At 39.4% G+C, this 20,343-nt stretch overlaps 2 pseudogenes across 2 annotated transcripts; both read left to right on the plus strand.

Annotated features, from left to right (window-relative positions):
* The first annotated feature begins 1,532 nt into the window (after positions 1–1,532).
* LOC308658166 (C-terminal-binding protein 2-like) lies at positions 1,533–3,400 on the plus strand (annotated as a pseudogene). The gene is made up of 2 exons: positions 1,533–1,548; positions 2,558–3,400. The product of its transcript is annotated as a C-terminal-binding protein 2-like (transcript).
* Positions 3,401–9,944: 6,544 nt separating this feature from the next.
* LOC308658167 ((Lyso)-N-acylphosphatidylethanolamine lipase-like) lies at positions 9,945–16,240 on the plus strand (annotated as a pseudogene). Its single transcript has 3 exons — positions 9,945–9,981; positions 12,023–12,272; positions 14,997–16,240. The product of its transcript is annotated as a (Lyso)-N-acylphosphatidylethanolamine lipase-like (transcript).
* Positions 16,241–20,343: the final 4,103 nt, after the last annotated feature.

The following is a 20,343-nucleotide window of genomic DNA, read 5'->3' on the forward strand; positions in this document are numbered from 1 at the left end:
CTTTCTTTTTGATGCTAGAAATTAAACCTCATGCACTGCTAGGCAAGACACTCTACCGCTGAGCTACAATCCCCAACCCAAGTGCCCCTTCCTGATGGAATTTAGAAAATGCAAAAAGTTTGTAAATTGTTCAGAAAGTTGTTTTCTTAGTACCTGTTGGAATGTTACATATTTTTTTTTAGCATCATTGCCAGAATTCCTATCTTCATCCCAGTGCTGGTGAAGACAAAGATAAAACCAAACTACAGCTTCTTCGATAGCTATCACAGTAAACTGTATAAACTGATGCATCAATGAATAATAACTCAACAAGTGATGCTCAATCAAGGAGTTGATTTACTTTGGGGGGGAAATGGACATATTGATAGATTCCTCTGCTTTGAACTGCTTGCAGAACTTGCCTGGACTATGTATCACTTGTATGCATTGTGAACTATCTGTTGGTGCAGCGAATTGTGGTAGTGCTGGCGTATCTTTGCTGATGGTGTCACCGGTGATACAATTTCTCCAAACGAGCCGTCAATTGGCTTGTTGTCGTGGCATTTCTGTATTCTCCTCCCTTCTGCTAGTGATGGTCTAAAATTTGGGGGCCAACAGAGGTGAGGCAAAGAACCTCACCCCCCACTTGTGCAAAGGCCAAATTTGGGGGCCAACAGAGGTGAGGCAAAGAACCTCACCCCCCCACTGGTGCATAGGCCTATCCACAAGTATAGCTGTATGCTGGACCGGTAGTCAGTGACGGGTATGATCCAATTGCAGTGGTACCAACCTAAGACAGGAGGCTGACACCTAGAGGTCAGCTCATCCGATGATGGGTAAGGACCATATGTTGTATTGGACAACCTAACAGTCATGGTCCCTAAGCCACATTGCTTATTATTTAATTAAACAGAAGAGGGGAGATGCTGAGAGCCATAGCCAAGTAGGAATGACGTATGGCATTTTGGGTTGAAAGGTAACCCTGCTCAGGGATTAGGGTGGCTCCAGGATTAGGGCGGATTCTGCTGGGGTTAGGGCGTATCCTGCTGCCTCAGGCACCCACTCCTTTGGAGTTCCCGTTGAGTTCTCGTGGGGTTCTGGGAGAATTGGTGCGCGGAGCCGGGTGAAGGCAGTGTGTTCACGGGAAGTGTGGGTAGAGTGTCGGTGAGAGTTCGGGAATAAAATGTTGCTGTTTGAATCTTCAAGGCTGTGTGGTGGCTCGGTTATTTTGTGCCCAGCCAGACTGCGGCATTCCCCGTACGGGCCACCAAATGCCGCAGTCTGGCTGGGCACAAAATAACCAGCCTTGTAGATTCAAACGGCAACTCTTTATTCCCGAACTCTCACCGACACTCTACCCACACTTCCCGTGAACACACTGCCTTCACCCCGCTCTGCGCACCAATTCTCCCAGAACCCCGCGAGAACTCAACGGGAACTCCAAAGGAGCGGGCGCCTGAGGCAGAAGGATCCGCCCTAATCCTGGAGCCACCCTAATCCCTGAGCAGGGTCACCTTTCAACCCAAAATGCCATGTGTCATTCCTACTTGGCTATGGCTCTCAGCAAAGGTATAGATAGAGATTTTAGGGAGGAAATGGCAATGGAATGGTGATGATTCAACAAAGAGGGGATGATATAGAAAGGCCATGGGTAGTACTTATAGTTTTCCATGGACAGAGTCAACTGTAGGCAGGAGTGCAAAAAGAATTAGGATAAGGCAGAGTATGTCTACCTTTCCCCATGGTGTGGGGAGAAAGTGCAAGAGAACAGGGAATGTGGGGTCTTCCTCCTCACAGTCTATCTGGTCCCAGAAATCTCTCAAATCCAGAGGGATTTATTTAAGACAGTGTTCTGTGGAAACAGGAAGATCCACCCAAGGCCTCCAAACAGAGTGTAGAATTCAGCAAGAATTTCCTGTAAGGGTCATTGATCTCACTGATGGCCTCATGATAATCCAAGATAAATCCTAACAGGCTCAAGAGTGGTACCAGAGTAGTTGCTGTTGGTGGTGGTAAAGGCTGCAGAAAATGGAAATCCATATTATAGGTAGAGTCTACTTCATTTGGCTTGGAACAGGCTTTCTCAACCTCAGCACTATTAGGCTAAGTAAATCTTCCCTGTGGCGAGTTGTCCTTTGATTGTAAGATGTTTAGCAGTATCTGCTTCTATCTACTAGAAACTGGTAGCACTCTCCATATAGGCATGTTCACCTTCTCCTTCTCTGACAAAATAGCCATTTAAGTGGCTATTTTTATGGCTGTTTACATAAATAGTAAAGGGGGCTGGTTGTGGATAATGGGCAGACTAATGAACTGTTTCCTGTTATATGTTGCTGCGTCTGCAGCTCCTTCATTAGAGCAGTGCTCACTAAACTTTTCTGACATTATTATGTACAAATAAGCTGAAGAGATTTTGTGCAGCTAAAGGTGATTGTTTCTGGGGCTGAACTGATCAAGATTTGGGACACATCTTAATTCCTCAGTATGTTAATGTACTGGCTGGAAGTGCATTAGCATTTTCCTTCAAGATCAAATGAGCTTTTCATTTTTGCAGAGATCCTATAAAAACATTCCTGAGGGGCACTGCAGGAAGGCACACAGTTACAGAGTGTGCAACAGACCCATGAGATGGCCTCAAGAACAGCTCGAATCCCTGGGGAGACCCTGGGCCTCATCAGCTTCAGTCATAGGGGCAGGCTGTTGCTGATCAAGCCAAGGCCTTTGGATTCAGCATTATATTTTATGACCCTTTCTTGCAGGGTGGGATAGAGTGGTCCCTGGGCGGGCAGAAGATCTACACCCTGCACGACTTGCTGTATCAGAGGAACTATGTCTCCTTGCACTGCAATCTCAAGGAACACACAGCCACCTCATTAATGACTTTACTATAAAGCAGATGAGGCAAGCGGCATTCCTTGTTAATGCAGCCCACAGTTGCCTGGCCTAGGCCCTCGTGGAGGGCAAGATCTGAGAGGCAGCCCTGATGTGCATGAGCTTTGTTCAAGGTCCTTTGAAAGATGCACCAAATCTTATCAGTACTTCCCACAAGGCCCGGTATAGTGAACAAGCATTACTAGAGATGAGAGGGGTAGCTGCCACGGAGATCTGCAGAGCAATCACAGGTCGCATTCCAAAAAGCTTAAGAAATTGTGTCAACAAGGAATTCTTTGTCACATCAGCTCCTTGGTCAGTAATAAACCAGCAAGCAATTCATCCTGAGCTCAATGGTGCCACATACAGGTATCTGCAGGGCATAGTAGGCATAGCTCTGGGAGGACTTCCTGCAGCCATGGAAGGGATCATCCCTGGAGGCATCCCTGTGACTCACAACCTCCCCATGGTGGCACACCCTTCCCAAGCTCCCTCTCCTAATTAGCCTACAAAACATGGGGACAATGCACAGTACCCCAGTGAGCAATAGCAGAGAATCCTGAAAGAAATCATTCAAATAAATTTGGGACCAAGTACAGTGAAAATGGATGAACTAGGAGAAAAGTAATTTGACAGTCTTTTTAACTAATCCTGGACATATACCTTGTTGATGTTGCAAGGTTAAAAGCTGCAAGAGCTAGAAAACTGAAGATGTCATCTGCTTACAGAAATGCTGGAAGACTAGGACGTGATTATTAATGGCCATCTTCTATTATTGTGTGTTAAGTTTTTCATCTGTGCATCAAACCACAAAGAAAAAATAGAGCTTTTTCCTTTATCCATTCCTTGGGCACAGCAAGTCCTGAGCACCTTGCTCTAGAATGTTGCATCATCTTGATGTTCCAATCAAACATCAAAATAAAAAATATTATGAGGAACTCCCCAGCCGAAGAGAAATAGTAAGTGAAAGCTAATGAAAACAAAGATAGTGGTGGGGAAGTGATGCAGGGTGGGAGCCACAAGGATGGAAGAGAAAATAAAATTTCTATATCTCATTGCTTTGCCTACGAAAGCTCCAACCAAACATTAGAGGGGTCTCACCAACTCCTGAAATTGTTTTTTTTTTAATCTCCAAATTATGCTATTATAATAATTATATTTGTTCTTCTATTCACTCATCAAATATTTATTAGGCAAGACTAAGATTGATACACTGCACTATACTTTTGGAACATCAATGAACAGTGTGGTCAATGTTTTAAATATTACAGGACAGTGATGAAGGCCATAGATACAGTTCATGTTGAATTAGAACAGAGCTTAAAAATAAAAAAAAAAATCTGTGGCAAGGAACTTAGAGCATATTGTGGGAAGACTTAAGCAATGAAGGAAAGTAATCAGGTTTGGTAGTTTGAGTGAATGACTAAAAGCAGTGAGACTTCCATTGAAGGCTTGTGTAATTATTTAGATATGTTACAATGTTTTCCTGGAAGAAGAAAAGTCAATGTTACATGGTGAATTATTGGATGTTTAGGATGGAAAGGGACAAAAGAAATTAAGAATAATTTCTAGATCTTCATTTTACTTGGTTGGGTATATTGTGATGATTTTTTGTTGTTGTTGATAGGAGGGACAGCAAGGAAGTTTTTGGGTGTGTGTCTGAAATCATGAGTATTGTTTGAACATGATATGCCTGTGGATGTTTCACTAAGTAGGACCTGACAGGCTAAAACTCAGGAAAGAGATCATTGCTGGAGATAACAAATCTGGTAATAATCTTTATATTGGGAGGATTTTATCTATGGGATGGATAAAATTCCCCACATAGAATACATAGAACAAGAACAGGACTTAGAATAGGATTCTTTTTTTTATATTTTAAGTTGTAGATTGACAAATACCTTTATTTTAGTGATTTATTTTTATGTGGTGCTGAGGATCGAACCCAGTGCCTCACACGTTTGAGGCAAGCGCTCTACCTCTGAGCCACAGTCCCAGCCCCTAGAATAGGATTCTTAAGAAAAAAAATATTTAAAAAAACGTAGAAGAAGCCAGAATAATAGAAGAAAAAATTCAGGACAATGTGGTATACTAAAAGTTAAAAGGAAAACAAGTATGAAAATTTTGAGAGTTATAAAGATATTTAAAAATTGTAACACTGTAAGATTTTTTGTATTTCCTTTTTTGAGCCATCCATTTACCTGCATTGGAGTTAGAGAAGATAATGCTATGTGTATCTTGATTGTAGGATTACCTTGTAGACTCAAGGGAAGCAAGAAGTGTTTGCCTCCCCCTGCCCCATAATATTTCCATTATAATAATTGCTAAAATCCTCAAAGGCTGATAAGGGGAATGATTACAAGTCTACAATATACCAATATCTCCAGAAAACAGATATATTATTTTCACAAAAAGGAGAGCCACTATAATTTTGATGAAGACTCTACAGCTTTAGAACACTTATTTTATCACACAGATTCTCTAGTTAAGAGGAAGGGAAAAAGTGGAAGAAAGAAGGAGAGATAAATAATAAGAAGGATGGTAGAGCCAGAGACAGGAAATGCAGAATAATTTCCATCTCTTGTAATTCCCTACTTAAGCTTTGACTTCTCATAGAGGTCCTACACCCCTATTTAAAGCTATCACTAGCCCTCATCCTCATTTCCTATATTTCTCCACTATTTCCTAAAGCACCAATCCCTTTTCTTATGTAATTTAGTTTCCTTTTGTTTTTAATCTTTCTCTTCTATCTAGAATATCAGCCTGGTCTGTTTTATTTCCTACTGGGCCATATTGTAGTTGCTTAATAAATAATTGTTATATAAATGTAGGATTGACTGACTTGAAAAAAAAAAGGATTGGTTTTAGAGATTGAAGACAAAGTAAGGACTATTGGATTTGATGCCATAAAATCAATTTTATAAAGTGTTCTTTTTCCATAAAAATTAACAGTGGCCTAATTAACTATTTGTTTTCTTGCATACCACAAATTCCAATCTTGTATTTGAACACTAGACAAATAAATTACACAAGGATACATTTAACTGCATTTTAGCCAAGTACTAACTTTTTTTTTATTGGTTGTTCAAAACCTTACAAAGCTCTTGACATATCATACTTCATGCATTAGCTACAAGTGAGTTATGCACTCCCATTTTTACCCCAAATACAGATTGCAGAATCACATCGGTTACACATCCACATTTTTACATAATGCGATACTAGTAACTGTTGTATTCTGCTACCTTTCCTATCCTCTACTATCCCCCCTCCCCTCCCCTCCCATCTTCTCTTTCTATCCCATCTACTGTAATTCATTTCTCTCCTTGTTTATTTTCCAATTCCCCTCACAACCTCTTATATGTAATTTTGTATAACAGTGAGGGTCTCTCTCCATTTCCATGCAATTCTCCTTTTCTCTCCCTTTCCCTCCCACCTCATGTCTCTGTTTAATGTTAATCTTTTCTTCCTGCTCTTCCTCCCTTCTCTATTCTTAGTTGCTCTCATTATATCAAAGAAGACATTTGGTATTTGTTTTTTAGGGATTGGCTAGCTTCACTAAGCATAATCTGCTCTAGTGCCATCCATTTCCCTGCAAATTCTATGATTTTGTCATTTTTTATTTCTGCATAGTACTCCATGGTGTATAGATGCCACATTTTTTTAAATCCATTCATCCATTGAAGGGCATCTGGGTTGGTTCCACAGTCTAGCTATTGTGAATTGTGCTGCTATGAACATCGATGTGGAGTATCCCTGTGGTGTGCTCTTTTAAGGTCTTCAGGGAATAGTCCGAGAAGGGCAATAGCTGGGTCAAATGGTGGTTCCATTCCCAGCTTTCCCAGGAATCTCCATACTGCTTTCCAAATTGGCCGCACCCGTTTGCAGTCCCACCAGCAATGTACAAGAGTACCCTTTTCCCCACATCCTCGCCAGCACTTGTTGTTGTTTGACTTCATAATGGCTGCCAATCTTACTGGAGTGAGATGGTATCTTAGGGTGGTTTTGATTTGCATTTTTCTGACTGCTAGAGATGGTGAGCATTTTTTTCATGTACTTGTTGATTGATTGTATGTCCTCCTCTGAGAAGTGTCTGTTCAGGTCCTTGGCCTATTTGTTGATTGGGTTATTTGTTGTCTTATTGTCTAATTTTTTGAGTTCTTTGTATACTCTGGATATTAGGGCTCTATCTGAAGTGTGAGGAGTAAAGATTTGTTCGCAGGATGTAGGCTCCCTATTTACCTCTATTATTGTTTCTCTTGCTGTGAAAAAACTTTTTAGTTTAAGTAAGTCCCATTTGTTGATTCTTGTTATTAACTCTTGTGCTATGGGTGTCCTATTAAGGAATTTGGAGCCCGACCCCACAGTATGTAGATCGGAGCCAACTTTTTCTTCTATCAGACACAGAGTCTCTGATTTGATATCAAGCTCCTTGATCCATTTTGAGTTAACCTTTGTGCATGGCGAGAGGAGGGGATTCAGTTTCATTTTGTTGCATATGGATTTCCAGTTTTCCCAACACCATTTGTTGAAGATGTTATCCTTCCTCCATTGCATGCTTTTAGCCCCTTTATCAAATATAAGATAGTTGTAACTTTGTGGATTAGTCTCTGTATCCTCTATTCTATACCATTGGTCCACCCACCTGTTTTGGTACCAGTACCATGCTGTTTTTGTTACTATTGCTCTGTAATATAGTTTGAAATCTGGTATCGCTATACCCCCTGATTCACACTTCCTGCTTAGAATTGCTTTTGCTATTCTGGGTCTTTTATTTTTCCATATGAATTTCATGATTGCTTTATCTATTTCTACAAGAAATGCCATTGGGATTTTGATTGGCATTGCATTAAACCTATAGAGAACTTTTGGTAATATCGCCATTTTGATGATGTTACTTCTTCCTATCCATGAACAGGGAATATTTTTCCATCTTCTAAGATCTTCTTCTACTTCTCTCTTTAGGGTTCTGTAGTTTTCATTGTATAAATTTTTCACCTCTTTTGTTAGGTTGATTCCCAAGTATTTTATTTTTTTTTGAGGATATTGTGAATGGGGTGTTTTTCCTCATTTCCATTTCAGAAGTTTTGTCGCTGATATACAGAAATGCCTTTGATTTATGCGTGTTGATTTTATATCCTGCCACTTTGCTGAATTCATTTATTAGTTCTAGTAGTTTCTTTGTAGACCCTTTTGGATCTTCTAGGTATAGAATCATGTCATCTGCAAATAGTGATAATTTAAGTTCTTCTTTTCCTATTTTTATGCCTTTAATTTCTTTCATTTGTCTAATTGCTCTGGCCAGTGTTTTGAGAACTATGTTGAATAGAAGTGGAGATAGAGGGCATTCCTGTCTTGTTCCAGATTTTAGAGGGAATGCTTTCAATTTTTCTCCATTCAGAATAATGGTAGCCTGAGGTTTAGCATAGATAGCTTTTACAATGTTGAGGTAAGTTCCTGTTATCCCTAGTTTTTCTAATGTTTTGAACATAAAGGGATGGTGAACTTTGTCGAATGCTTTCTCTGCATCTATCGAGATGATCATATGGTTCTTATCTTTAAGTCTATTGATGTGGTGAATAACATTTATTGATTTTCATATATTGAACCATCCTTGCATCCCAGGAATGAATCCTACTTGATCATGGTGCACAATTTTTTTGATGTGCCTTTGTATCCGATTCGCCAGAATTTTATTGAGGATTTTTGCATCTAGGTTCATCAGAGATATTGGTCTGTAGTTTTCTTTCTTTGAGGTGTCTTTGTCTGGTTTCGGAATCAGGGTGATGTTGGCCTCATAGAATGAATTTGGAAGAGCTCCCTCTTTTTCTCTTTCCTGAAATAACTTGAAAAGTATTGGTACTAATTCCTCTTTAAAGGTTTTGTAAAACTCCGCTGTATACCCATCCAGTCCTGGGCTTTTCTTGGTTGGTAGTCTTTTGATTGCTTCTTCAATTTCATCCATTGATATTGTTCTGTTCAAATTGTGTGTATCCTCCTGACTCAGTCTGGGCAAATCATATGACCTAAGAAATTTATCGATGTCTTCACTATCTTCTATTTTATTGGAATATAGGTTTTCAAAATAATTTCTAATTGTCTTCTGTATTTCTGTTGCATCTTTTTTGATATTGCCTTTTTCATCCCATATGTTAGTAATTTGAGTTCTCTCTCTTCTTCTCTTCGTTAGCATGGCTATGGGTCTGTCAATCTTGTTTATTTTTTCAAAGAACCAACTTTTAGTTTTGTTAATTTTTTCAATAGTTTCTTTTGTTTCAATTTCGTTGATTTCCGCTCTGATTTTAATTATTTCTTGCCTTCTGCTGCATTTGCTTTTGTTTTGCTCTTCCTTTTCTAGGGCTTTGAGATGAAGTGTGAGCTCATTTATTTGTTGATTTTTCCTTTTTTTGAGGAATGATCTCCAGGCGATGAATTTCCCTCTTAAAACTGCTTTCATTGTGTCCCATAGATTCTGATATGTTGTGTCTGTATTTTCATTTATCTCTAAGAATTTTTTTATTTCCTTCTTTATGTCTTCTGTAACCCCTTGATCATTCAGTAACATATTATTCATTTTCCATGTGATATTGGATTTTCCCTTCCTTCTTTTATCATTGATTTCCAGTTTCATTCCATTATGATCAGATAAGATGCATGGTATTATCTCCACCCCTTTATATTTACTGAGGTTTGCCCTATGGCATAATATATGGTCTATTTTTGAGAAGGATCTATGTGCTGCTGAGAAAAAAATATATCCACTTGATGATGGTTGATATATTCTATATATGTCAGTTAAGTCTAGGTTATTGATTGTGATATTGAGGTCAATAGTTTCTTTATTCAACTTTTGTTTGGAGGATCTGTCCAATGGTGAGAGAGGTGTGTTGAAGTCACCCATAATTATTGTGTTGTGGTCTATTTGATTCTTGAACTTGAGGAGAATTTGTTTTATGAATGTCGCAGCACCATTATTTGGTACATAAATATTGATAATTGTTATATCTTGTTGTTGAATGGTTCCTTTTAACAGTATATAATGTCCTTCTTTATCCCTTTGGATTAACTTAGTCTTGAAGTCAATGTTATTCGATATGAGGATGGCCACCCCTGGTTGCTTGCAAGGACCGTGTGCGTGGTATATTTTTTCCCAACCTTTCACCTTCAGCCTGTGTATGTCTTTTCCCATCAGATGTGTCTCCTGGAGGCAGCATATTGTTGGATTTGTTTTTTTAATCCATGTTACCAGCCTATGTTGCTTTATTGGAGTGTTTAAACCATTAACGTTTAGAGTTACTATTGATATATGGTTTGTACTTGTAGCCATGTTTGATTATTTATCTCTTTTTTTTTTAATTTAGTTTGTTTCTCCATGATTATCTTTCCCCACTCCGTCTGTCTTTACTGAGGTACTTCCCACTGTTGGCTTTGGTTATTGTTTTTCATTTCTTCCTCGTGTAGTGTTTTGCTCAAGAAGTTTTGCAATGCTGGTTTTCTGGCTGCAAATTCTTTTAGCTTTTGTTTATCGTGAAAGATTTTTATTTCGTCATACCTGAAGCTTAATTTTGCTGGAAACAGATATCTTGGTTGGCATCCATTGTCTTTCAGTGTTTGAAATACGTTGTTCCAGGATCTTCTCTCTTTCAGCGTCTGTGATGAAAAATCCGTTGTTAACCTTATTGGTTTACCCCTGAATGTAATCTGCCTCTTTTCTCTTGTAGCTTTTAATATTTTCTCTTTGTTCTGTATATTGGATATCTTCATAACAATGTGTCTTGGCGTTGGTCTACTGTGATTTTGTATGCTCGGTGTCCTGTATGCATCTACAATTTGTATATCTGTTTCCTTTTTTATTTCTGGAAAGTTTTCAGTAATTATTTCATTTAGTAGGTTACTCATTCCCTTGGCTTGAATCTCTATCCCGATGACTCTTAAATTTGTTTTTTTTTTGTTATCACATATCTCTTGGATGTTTCTCTCGTGATTTTTAACCAGCCTATCTGAGTTGGCTAGACTCTTTTCAAGATGATATATTTTGTCTTCATTATCTGACGTTCTGGCTTCTACTTACTCCACTCTATTAGTGATACTCTCATTTGAGATTTTAATTTGGTTTATAATTTCCTTCATTTCTAAGATTATTGTTTGATTCTTTTTTATAATCTCTATCTCCTGATAAAGATGCTTAACTTCTTCTTTTATCTGTTTATGTAATTCATTCTCAATGTGTTCTTTCGCTGCTTGAATTTGCTGTCTTGTATCCTCTTTAAGGTTCCATTCCATCTGTCTAAGGTGTTCCTTCAGTTCTTGACCATTTTTCTGATGACTCTATATCCTCCTGAATATTTAGGCTGTCCTTCATTGTTTGTACTCCTTTTCTTCTTTGCTTTTTGAAGCTGCTCATGTTGCTTCTTGTTCTGTTTGACTGCTGAGTTACTGTTTACTCCTATAAATTTATTTGATGCTTGGGAGGAAAGGTGTTAGCAGGGAAGGGAAGAAGTCACTAAAGAGAATGAAAGTAAGCAGGTAGAATTCAAGGAAGGGGGAATAAGAGAATTGTAAAGAAATGAAAAGACAGAAGAAAAGAAGAAAGAGAAAAAAATAGAAAATTAAAGAGAATTAAAAAAATAATAATGGTAATAATAAAAATGAGAATTAAAATTAAAAAATAAAATAAAATAAAATAAAATGAATTTAAGATTTTTTTTTAAAAAACAACAACAAAAAATTAATAAATGCAGTCTTAGAGTTCGATTCACTATTCTTCCAGTAGGTGGAGCTGTACCCACCGGGCTAAGCTTCTCCTCTCAGTAGGCGGGAGCCTGTCACTGTGCAGCAGCTCTTCCTCCTGGACTGGGCGGGTCTCCAATCCTGAGTGCCTAGGGCCTCCTCTTGTGTCTTGTCCCTTCCCCACTTTTCCTCTAGCCAGGCCCTGCTCACCGGTGACGCTCGCCACAATACTGGCTACACGCCAGGTCTGCTGCTTCTGTGAGCCCTGTATTCATGAATGCCTGGGGACACTCTCCCTATTTGCCATTCCCTTGGACCCTAAGTTTGTAGAGATTGGGGCTGAGAACCCCCAGCGAGTTTGTTTGTCCTCTGGTAGCCACGCCCCTGGAAGCTGGTGCAAGAGACCTCAGTTGTCAGCACTGGTGGGAGCGGTGACTGGGAGTTCCACGCCGCGGGTCCCGTGCCACTCCTGATTCCCCGGTGCGGGCAGGGCTATTCGAAGAGCCGGCCGGGCGGGGCCTGTTTGCCTTGTGGGCGGGTCCTTTCGCAGAGGGGGGGGTCGTCGTTTGCAGCGCCAAACCGCCAGAGGCAGTTCACAGTGCCAGGCCGGCGGGGGCCCAGGCAGGCAGTGGCCGTTCCTACGTTCGCTGCTACGCGTGGGCAGCGGCAGTTCCTCAGCGGCCGGCGGGATTGTGCCCCTGCTCCTCGTTGCGGAGATTCACTCCTCTGGGACAAACTGACCCCTCCGATAGACTTACTAATTCCCTTTCAGCGGAATTTTGCTAGAAGTTTTGCATGTAGGTGTATTAATGGGTCTCTCTGATCCCGTTACTGCGGAGGCATTGAAAGTGCTGCCTCCTTGTCGGCCACCATGTTGAACTTCTCCCCAAGTACTAACTTCTGAGGGACATTTTGCCTAGTTAAATGTCAACCACCTTCAAGGGCGGGAACTTTAGTTATTCAACATGACCAGTTTTTCTTGGTCATGAACTCATCTAGGCTATCTCATTAACCCTTGTTATTAGTTTTTACTTAAAAACTAACCAGAATACACTAAATAAAAAACATAATAAATATTTCTCAAGTCATAACTCATTTAGTAAATTAGTCATAACTCTTTTAAGTTATAACTCATTTAGTAAAAGTGAATTCAATAATTTAGGAAATTTTATTGATTTCTAAAAATGTTTAAAAAATAAAATATATGGTAAAAGTTAGTGTCTGAAGATTAAAGTCTTATGTCTTTATTGCTATACCAAAAGAATTCAAGCCCTTTGTCCAGTGAAAATAGTAACATTTATTTCCTTGCAAAATTTCTTCCTATGAGAATTTTAATGTATCTATCATTTTTTTAAGAACACATGAGTGACATCTTATAAGACTGTCCACAGCACAGGGTCAGTTACAGAAGAATAAAATAAACCAAATTAAATCCAAGTCCAGAATTTATTTTTTAAACTATTTTTTCCCCTGACTTGTAAGACAAATTAAGCAAATTAACTCACTGAATATTTGAAATGAAGATAAATTAGTTGTGTTCACCTTTTGCCTTAAAGGATCACATAAGCTTTCTACTGTGTGATTCTTTGTTTCTTTGACCTTGCCTGGTAAAATTTGCCCTTTATGCATAGAGATAAAGAATTTTATCTAATGAAAGAAATGTTTCATAAAGAATCAAGTTAAATTCATAATCACATTTCACATGTGTGATAATAGCAACATCTGAGCCCCTAAGTGTTGCTGAAGTGGTAAACTCAACATTAAAAAAAATGGACAAAACTAACATGAATACACAATGGATAAACATGCAGAAGATTAGACAGAAAAACATTGAAAAATTTCCATTGACCACACCTTGTTCTCCAGTTTCTCTTTCTAGAGGTGACCATTATTATTTACTAGTGTGTCTTCCCAGAAAGTTTTTTTTCACATTCTTTTAAAAACACACAAGAACTAACTAGCACACCTGAAAAATAGATAATTTCAGGTAATGCGAAAGTCCTTTTTGACTGAACTTTATCCTGGTGTCCTCTACATTCCCCATAAGATATTCAAATTTTTAAAAGCATCATAATTTTATATTTACATATATATATATACATATATATACACACACCAAGGAAAGATTAAAACAGTTTTGTGTTTTTCCATACAAATGATGTCATTATGCTTTTATTAGTGTGAAATTTATTATTTTTAAATCTCAATTGTATGGTTTCATGTGTCCTTGTTGATATATGTAGAGAGTCAATTTTATTTACTGTAGAGTATAACATTACACAATGTATTCCATTTATTTAGCCATTTTAATATCTTAACTGTGATTTCACTGGGTTCTGTGGCAAATGCCTGTATTCCCAGCAACTTTGGAAGTTGAGGCAGGAAGATTGTAAGTTCTAGACTGTTTACTGAGACCCTATCTCAAAAAAAAAAAAAGGAGTGGGGCTATAACTCAGAGTTAGAGTGCCCCTGGATTTAATCCCCAGTGCTGCCAAAAGTAAATAAATAAATAAATAGATAGATTTCCAATTTTTTTCTATTAAAAAGTATTGCTGTAATGATCATTCTTTTTTTTTAAAATTCAATCACATTTATTTTTATTTAGTTTTGAATAAATAAATGTTTTCTCTGCTATAAAATGTCCCTATGTCATATTCTTAAAATCATGTGATACTCCTAAGGTTTTTAATTATAATTTTTTGTATGTATATATTTGTTATTTTTTAATATCTTTTATTGATTTTATTTTTTCAAAAATACACAACAGCAGTGGAATGCATTACAATTCTTATTACACATATAGAGCACAATTTTTCATATCTCTGTATATAAAATATATTTACACCAATTTATGCCTTTATACATGTGCTTTTTTTGCATTACAATTCTTAATACACAGATGATCATTCTTATGATCATTCTTTGCTTATCTCTCTTTATGGTAAATATCAGAAGTGATAAATCCAGGATATGTGTATTTGATAGTATATGTGTATACTACCCAATTGCCCTTTAAGGTATATAATCCCTCCTAGGAAAGTACAAGAGTATTCTTTTTACTGTAGTCTTGCCAAATTTTGCCTGATGTCATGGATACTAATGATGTTGTTTTAATTTGTATGTTTCCAATTACTAAGAAAACTAAGTGGTTTTTCTGTGTTTATATTTTCTCTATTGTGAACCACTGTTTCAAATTCTCTTTCGCTTTATCTGGGATTGTAGATGTGAGTCACCTCACCTGGCTAATCATTTTGTCTCTATGAGTTTGCTCATTTTTAAAAATTGTTTTTTGGATCTGGAGCAGCAGTGAGTTAATCCTGTCTCTTCTCTTTCTCTCTTTCTCTTTGGGCCATGATCCTGGGACTGTCTGTGGCTGAGGAACAATTTTAGACACCTTCCCGCCTTTTCTTTTTCAGGCCTCAAGGTTGGCTGAGTAGCTGGCTGCCTACTTGGCGTCCTACTTCTAGGTCTCAGCTGAAGAATGTGGAAGCCAAGATCCTCCAGTGTCTCCAGAACAAGTTCCTGGCCTGATATATGTCTCTCCCAAACCAGAACAAGATCTGGACGGTGACTGTGTGCCCTGAGCAAAAGGACCGCACCTCCCTGGTGATGGTGCATGGCTTTGAGGGTGGCGTGGGCCTCTGGATCCTCAACATGGATTCACTGAGTGCCCGCCGCACACTGCACACCTTTGATCTGCTTGGCTTTGGGCGAAGCTCAAGGCCAACATTCCCAAGAGATCCCCAGGGGGCCGAGGATGAGTTTGTGACCTCAATAGAGACATGGAGGGAGACCATGGGGATCCCCAGCATGATCCTCCTAGGGCACAGTTTGGGAGGATTCCTGGCCACCTCTTACTCTATCAAGTACCCTGAAAGAGTTAAACACCTTATCCTGGTGGACCCTTGGGGCTTTCCCCTCCGGCCAACTGACCCCGGTGAGATCCGTGCACCTCCCACCTGGGTCAAGGCTGTGGCTTTTGTCCCCGGGCGGGGCGTTCCAATCCCCTGGCTGTTCTTCAAGTAGCTGGGCCCTGGGAGCCTGGCCTGGTACAGCGATTTTGGCCAGACTTCAAGCGTAAATTTGCAGACTTCTTTGAAGATGATACTATATCAGAGTATATCTACCACTGCAATGCACAGAATCCCAGTGGTGAAACAGCATTCAAAGCCATGATGGAGTCCTTTGGCTGGGCCCGGCGCCCCATGTTGGAGCGAATTCACTTAATTCGAAAAGATGTACCCATCACCATGATCTATCGGGCCAACACCTATATAGATACTAGCACGGGGAAAAAAAGTGAAGATGCAGCGGTCAGATTCCTATGTCCGAGACATGGAGATTGAGGGTGCATCGCATCTTGTCTATGCTGACCAGCCGCACATCTCTAATGCTGTAGTGGAAGAGATCTGTGACTCAGTGGATTGAGCTGCTCTTGCTAGAGGAAGAGGAGAAAGGGAGAGAGTTGCTCTCACCTCCCTGTCTGCTTAGTCACCCCTCTGTTCTTTCCTCACCAACTAACATGTGCCAGCCAGGCAGAGTCTTAGGCTGTCCCCAAGATAGGACCACTGTGAGAAAGAATACTTCTGATCCCATGCTGAGGGCTGGAGGCAGAAGCCACAAGAGGCCTTGAGCTCCCCCGCTCTGGGGAAAAATATGAAGGGTTGCCCAGTGCCACTCCAGTCTCTCCATGCCAAGTGTCATCCAGATGAAAGTTGTAAAGGAATTGCACCAATCCACGTTGCCTCTCTATGTGGCCTTTCATTCCTCTGAGTAGAGGAGATCTCCCAACAGCCTTTCCTAGCTCTGGAGTGTTTATGGGGGTAGGTTCCATGCAAGAACATCTTCCCTCTCCATCACCTCCTCACTCCTATCCCATGCGAATTCCATCTAGGTTCTGTTTGGGATCAGGTCCCACTTCACCACCAAGAGCAGGTCCTGAAGCTTTGTTCACTTCCAGGACCTCAGATGTCATATCCAAAGCCCTCAATGGCAGATGAGGAAAGAGACCAGGACAGGACATGGTGACATGGCCCTGAGTGATAATAGTTCTGGCAGAGTGAAGACTAGAATGCAGTGCACAATGTGCATACTGCAGATTCATGGCAGACACCAAGGGTCTGGTCACCGACTGACTTCAAGCCTATCCTTATCCCATATTCTAGCCCCATTATGCAGACATGCTGCTGTCTTGCCCTGTGCCTGTCCTGGCTGCCTAAACTAGGGACACTCAAGTACTTCCTTCCTTATCCCATCTTCCTCCCTATGAGAGACTTCTGAGTCTCCCTTTGTGCCTTGGGCGTGAAGCCCCATGTGTAGTATAGAGCAAAGGTGGCTCCTGGTGGAGAGAGGGAGGAAAACCCTTCACCCCAGGGCCACGTCTGGATTCGCCATGCCCACCACTTTTCACAGCATTTTCTACCTGCCCCCAGAGCTGAGGACCACTCAGAGCCCCTGCTCATGATCCACTAGGGAGCCTCAAGCCAGCAGGTCCGTGCCCTTATCATCCACAGGATGGTTCTTACTGCCTGACCCTCTGTCCCTACCATCTGTCCCCATGGTCTCCAGCTCATCCAGCAAAGAACCTGTCAGCTCTCTCCCAGGGGCTCATTCCATGTGCTGCTCTGAGGTCTGGGCAGTAGGCTGGGCCTGGCCCCAGAAGCAGGGCAGCTCCTCTCTGCTCCTTCACTTTTGTAAAGCCAACCCTTTCACCAGAATAGTATTAACTCCTGATGCTGTGTACTACTGGTCCAGCTGCCTTGGAAATAAGTAAAAACTAAAAAAAAAAAAATTGTTTTTTCCCCACATTTTGTTGTTGAATTACACTTGTACATAGTAATGGGATTTGTTGTTACATAGTCATACATGCACATAATATAACAAGATAATTTAATTGGCCAATATCACTCCCCAGAATGCCCCCTCCCTGCCTGCCTCCCACTCCTTGGTCCCTTTTCTCTACTAATCCTCCTTTGATTTTCATGAGATCCGCAGTCACCTTTCTTTTTCTTTTTCCTCTCTAGCTTCTGCATATGAGAGAAAACAGATGACACTTAATTTTCTGAGTTTGTCTTATTTCACTTAATATAGTGCTCTCAAGTTTTATCCATTTTCCTGCAAGTTACATAATTTCATTTTTCTCTAAGTTACCTAGGGCCTCGCTAACTAAGTTGCTGAGTCTGGTCTTGAACTTGCAATCTTCTTGCCTCGGTCTCCTGAGTTGCTGGAATTACACGTGTGCATTACTGTGCCTGGCTTATTATTTTTATTCTTGATGACTGCCATTCTGAGTGGTGCAAGATGAAAACTCAGTGTAGTTTTGATTTGCTTAACTGCTATTGATGTTGAACATTTTTTCATACATTTGTTGGTTATTTGTGTTTCTCCTTTGAGAAGTGTCTGTTTAATTCATTTGTCTATTTATTAACTGGATTATTTGATTTTTTGGTGACAAATTTTTTATATATTCTAGATATTAATCCTCTGTCAGAAGAGTAGCTCACAAGGATTTTCTCCCATTCTGTAGATTTGCTCTTTTTTTTTTTTTTAAAGAGAGAGTGAGAGAGGAGAGAGAGTGAGAGAGAGAGAGAATTTTTAATATTTATTTTTTAGTTCTCGGTGGACACAATATCTTTGTTGGTATGTGGTGCTGAGGATCGAACCCGGGCCGCACGCATGCCAGGCGAGCCCGCTACCGCTTGAGCCACATCCCCAGCCCAGATTTGCTCTTCACATACCTAATTGTTTCTTTTGCTGTGCAGAAGTTTTTAATTTGATGCCACTGCATTTATTAACTCTTGGCATTATTTCCTAAGCTTTAGGGTCCTATTGACAAAGTTTTTGTCTGTGCCTATATGCTGGAATGAGTTTCTGGTCTAATTTCTAGGTCTTTGATACATTTTGAGTTGATTTTTGTGCAGGGTGAGATAAGAGTCTAATGTCATACTTCTCCATCTGGACAACCAGTTTTCTTAGCAAATTTACTCTTTAGATGTTGCACTGTCCCAATGCATCTTAACTACTCAGAAATCATATGAACCACTTGATCACCACCAGCCTCTGTCTCCTCTATGTAATGAGTGGTTGGACTTGCAGCCCTGCTTTTTTGTTTTTAAATGCAGTTCAGGTTGTTTATCACGTGTGCTATTTTGCTTTAGGATCTATACCTGTAAATGGTTCATCTAGTAAAATAATATAAGGATTCCACAGCATACTTATTGCAAAACATAACTTTTGCTTTATTACCAGTAGTTTCTTTATAGTTTTCTGAAGTTCTTTTAATCAAATGCATTTGTTATTTGACTTATTACTTTCACGTCACTTGCATTCATTCTTTCATAGGTCCATAAATTTCAAAACATTCTATATCTGACCATAGTGGGTTTATCTGAGGATAGTAACCTATACACTTAATCAAGTCATCATCTTCAGTTGTTTCTGAAGTATGATCTCTTAGAAACACCTGGCCTGAGTTGGCTAAATATTACCAATAGGAATATTAATAATTGGGCTTTTTTTTTGCCTGCATCATTTGGATCCAACAGCCCAAAGAGTTCTTCCTCTTTTTTTTTCTCCCACACAGAAAGAGATGTACTTAGTTGACAGTTTCTTTATTTTTCTTAGATTAAAAAAAATCTTTCTTGTCGTTATACTGAGCATGATGATTGGTTTCTCCTCACAATACTGGCAACTCATTAGCTCTTTGATCTTTAGTCTTTCAGCTTTGATATTTTTATCTTCATCCATATTATTTGGTGGTTCTGGAAAATTCTTGGTTTTGAACTTTGTTGAAAAGGTCCTGAGAAAGGGATCTTTTCTATTGATTTGCCCCTGTGCTTTTTCTCATAGTACTGTAAGAGGAAATCCACAATACCTACTGCAGGTAAGGTGTTATATCAGTCCCTAAAAGCCTATCCTATGGATTGTGTACATTGTCATTTTTTTGTATATTCTTCCCAGAAACCTTTATGAAGGAAATCAGTCAAGCTGGGCACAGTGGCACATGCCTTTAGTAATCCCAGCAGCTTGGGAGGCTGAGGCAGTAGGATCACGAGTTCAAAACCAGCCTCAGCAAAAGTGAAGTGCTAAGCAACTCAGTTTCTAAATAAAAATTTTTTTATTTTATACAAAATAGGACTGGGGGTGTGGCTCAGTGGCCAAGTGCCTCTGTCTGAGTTCAATCCCCAGTACCTCCTGCATCCCCACCAAAAAAAAAAAAAAAAAAAAAAAAAAAAAAAAAAAAAAAAGAAAGAAATCAGTGAAACTAGAACTGTTTAGACTGGAATGGCTATGCAAAAGGTATGATGAAAAATGGCTATAACTGTGTATCACATAGAAAAAGTTATTTTAGTGATTATAATACAAGCCAATGCTGTCACAGAATAGATAAGTAACAAATTTCTTTGGTATTTCAAGTTTTCTAAAAGGTGAATGAAGTAATATAAGTGAACAGAATAACTGATGGAACATAACCAATAGGGCAAAAAGCCACAACAAGGAATTTTACAGCATAACAATATAATCCATAGTGCAATGCAAACAGACTTCTTAGCATCAAAATAAGAACAATAAACAAATCAGGGGTATTAACAATAGCTTGTCCAATTCAGTATATGGATGGTAAAAGACCTGAAAGTTTGACTATAAGCTTTGATCTTATGATTCACTGCATTTTACACACACATACATATACATATATGTGTTTATACACACACACACACACACACACACACACACACATATATATATATATATATATGTATA

Source organism: Spermophilus citellus (genome assembly GCF_964194105.1).
Source record: "Spermophilus citellus genome assembly, chromosome: 10".
NCBI classification, from domain to species: Eukaryota; Metazoa; Chordata; class Mammalia; order Rodentia; family Sciuridae; genus Spermophilus; species Spermophilus citellus.